Here is a 3,767-nt window from a genome sequence, read left to right as displayed (position 1 = left end):
TTGGAACTTGTCACATAAACAAGCCAACAAGACCCGTGGAAGCCATGCCAAGCAGCAGTTAAAGGGCGATTCAATGAGGCATCGCTAACCATCCTAACAGAAAGACATCTCCAGGGCTGGTTCTCGCTGGCAAAGTGTGCGTGCACTTCAGACAACATGCTGCTCTTTGCACACGGCCCTAGCTGCACGTGCCCAGCGGGCTGCAGGCTCCAGGGAACCTCGGTCCCTGTGAAGCCGCCTGCACCTGCAGCCCGCACCCCCGGCTCTACACTAAGACCCCACGCGCTGCCCCAGCCCGAGGCCCCTCATACCAAGTTGCTCTTTAAGTTCGTCGACTTCTCTCTGTAGCACGGGGCACTAGGCCAGCAGACACCGCAGAAGGAGAAATGATTAGTATACTCGGGCCTCCTCTCTCCTTGACCCCCCTCCTCTTCCCCCCCTCCCCTGGGGCTAGACTGGCACCCGCTCCTCCGCTCCTCCGTGGAAAGGAGCTGCGCGGGCTGCATGAGGTACAGGATGGGGGGGGAGGGGGGTGGAGCGGACACACACATCAGTGTAACCCCGACACGGATCCCACTGTCTAGTTTGGGCCTGCACTTCTAGGAGCCAGGGGAAGCATTACCCGGGGACAGCCCTCTGCTCCAGGTGGCAGCTGCTGCTGCCTTTCCAGTCTTGGGGGACGGTCAGTTAATTCCTGGTCACCTGAGAGGGGAAGAACACAACATCCAGCTTCCAAAGTGCCTAGGGAGGTGGCCGGGGGTTAAGGGGGGCCTGACGGGGCCTGATGTGAAGCAGTACCACCCTCTGCTGGCAACCAGTTGCCGTGCTCTGCCCAGCAGCTCCCCCTTCTCTGTGGGCCTGCCTCTGCTGCTGCTCCCCAGGGCCAGCCCATCTATGGCTGTGGTCCCCAGGACTGTGCGTGGCTCTGGGTTGGGCGCTGGCAGAGCTGCAAGCCATAGCCAGCCTCTGGGACGAGCCCCATGGCCAAAGATGGCTTATCAGAAACGGCCCCAATCTGCTGGTACTCTCCGTCTGGAGGTGCAGTTTGGGGCTGTGCCACGGATCACCGCTGTGCACACACCCCATGCAGAAGATGAGGTCCGCCTGAGGCCTCACCTGAGGCCCACCCTGTCGATACCCCGTTTCCTGTGGGAGAAGCTGTCTCCGGAGGCAGGGAGCAAGACTGAGCCCCCGGCAGAGCCCGCCAAGACAGAGGTCCCCTCCTCGACCCCTCTCCCCTCCACTCTTAGGAAACCCACAGGACTCACCCGAGGGTGTGGGCCCTCTGGGCAAGACGTTGCCCTGGCTCAGGGCCAAGAGCTGCGAGCGTCTTGGAATTAGGGGGGCTCCGATGCTGAAGTCGCCACTGCTGAAATCTCCACGATACGGGTACAGACCAGGCGGCCCTGGCTTGGGTGCAGGAGGCTAAAACAGAAAGTTCTCCCGGATTTGGCCTCGGGATGTGAGCACATGGGTGTGTTTAGGGGCTGGGGTGAGGCAGGGAATAGGAAGGGAATTCAGAAGCTGACCTCACCAGCATTTTCTCCCTCGGTCAGCCCCGGGCCAGGAGGCAGAGCTGAGTTAGGGACAACAGTGGGGCACTGAGGGATCCCAGGCCCCCTGCCAGGAAGGAAGGCTTGGGGAGCAGCTAGGAAGTAGCAATCCGGAGGCCCAGAGGTTTAAACACGCAAGCTTTTCTGCTCGTGCTTTTCAGCCCCGGCCCCCACCCACCCCTCACCCGAATCAGCTGCCCCAGCCCTCCCACCCTACCCCTCTGGTGGAGGAGGCAGGAAATGTGCCAGGTGTAGAGAATGCTGCCCGGCGTGGCACGGCACGGGCACGCCACGCCACGCATGCGTGGAGGGGCTGGCTCACTTAAGGTTTGCACTTGCTGAGACCACGCCAACCTGGCATCCTCAAGACGGAGTGTGCCCAACCGCGGGCAACCCCTGAGGGTCAGACAGAGGGAGCATGGGGCCTGATACTCACCTGGCCCCTTGGGACTGGGCTTCCCTTTGGCTCCTTATCTCCTTCCACCACGGGCTCGGACTCCCTGGTCCTCCTGGCCGCAGACTTCTTCCCAGCGCTCGTGTGCTTGGACTGTTGGTCCCCAAAGGGGCCCAGGAGGACTTCTTGCTCCCTCGTCAGCAGCGGGACGGTAGAGATTGTGGGGAAGTGACTGGCTCCAGAGGAGGCGCCGGGACTCTCTGCACCCAGGAGGGAAAGCTTCTCCCCAGACAAGGTTTGAGCCCCCGCCCAGGATCTCTTCTCCTGGGCCACCTTCCTCCAGGAATGGCCGTGGGCAGGCCACCTGCGGCTGCGGCAGCAGCTCCCAGGTAGCTGGGCCTGCTCTCCGCCTTCCCCCAGACCACACTCGGCATTTTCTTAGAGGAAGAGGTGTCGTGCTCTCCAACAGCCTGCCTTTCCACAGCCGAGGTGAGTCCTCGGGCAGCGGAGGACATGAAAGGGCCCGGCCACGTGAAGGACGCTCTCCCTGACGTGGGTACTCGGGTGCCTGGGGGTGTCCCTGGGACCCTCGAGGCTGCTGGGTCTGGCCATGCCTCTTCCTTTGCGGCTAACGCTCACTCTCATCAGCTGTATCTTCTCGATCTCATCGGATGACTCGGAGTCGGAAATGGGCCCGACCAGGCCTCCCGCGGAGGGCCGATGGCGACCCACAGTGCGGTTCGACCTATTCTTAGCGCCTCTCTTCGGGTTCACCCAGGGCCGGCCTCTCCTCGGGCCCCCTGGGGTGGAGCGGGGCAATGGGCGGAAGGCAGGGGCTGCGATCCCACCCAGCTCTGGGCCCGCACGCCTCTCCTACTGGGACCCTGATCTAGGTCCACCCACACGGTGGACACTTCCGTGGAGCAGCTCTCTGGGGAGGGATTTCTGCGGACGCCAGGACATCCTGGTCGGTCAGCTGCTGCAGGACGGCCGTCGCTGCCTCTTCAGCGAGGTAGCCCAGGACGTGGCCCTGACGTTGACCGGGGAGCCAGGCCGGCCTTCGCGGCCCCAAAGGACCTGCCCTTCTGCTTCCGCCCCTTCTGGCTCGGACGCGGACGCGGACGCGAAGCCCTCGCTGCTCCGCGGCGTCCCCGGATCAAGGCCTAGTCGCGGGCCTCGCGGAGCTGTGGGGCGGGCCGAGCGGCCGCCGGGCGGCTCCCACCCGCTGGGTCGAACCCCGCTCCCCAAACAGACCCTTCGTCATCGGAAGAACTCATGTCGCGATTCCCGGCAGCCCCGGCTCAGGGTAGACGGTCGCCCTGGTCACCGCAGCGAGTGGCGATGGCGCGCGGAAGGAGCGCCGAGGCCGTCTGAGGCACGCTCAGTCACCACAGGCGCCGCACGAGCTCGCCCCAACGTGCGGCTTCTGCGCGCCTTCGACGCCCGTGCCACGGCCTTGTCACTGGTCCGTCCGCGGCCAACCAGCGCGGCCCGCGTAGGCCCGCCCCTCGAGGCCCCAGCCAATAGGGTGGAGGGCCCCTGGTTCGCGCCAACGGGTGTGGTCAGCGGCCGTTGGAAGCCCGCGTGATGATGGAGTCTGGTTGTCGGGGGGCTCTGGTCCCATCACTTCCTGCCCCTCCCCCCCTTCTCCCGGGCTAGAGTCACCGCACTGAGCCTTGGTTTCCCATGTCCAAGGTGGGAAGATGGCGGCACCTGTCTCGGGGGATGAACGCAGCATGGAGGCGAAGCACCTAGCGCAGACAGGATCGGCCAACCTGTTCCTTAGCAAGAGTTAGCACCCGATAGGAAAATGGGCACCG

Source organism: Rhinolophus hipposideros (assembly GCF_964194185.1).
Source record: "Rhinolophus hipposideros genome assembly, chromosome: X".
Lineage (NCBI taxonomy): Eukaryota > Metazoa > Chordata > Mammalia > Chiroptera > Rhinolophidae > Rhinolophus > Rhinolophus hipposideros.
This window is presented reverse-complemented; position numbering follows the sequence as displayed.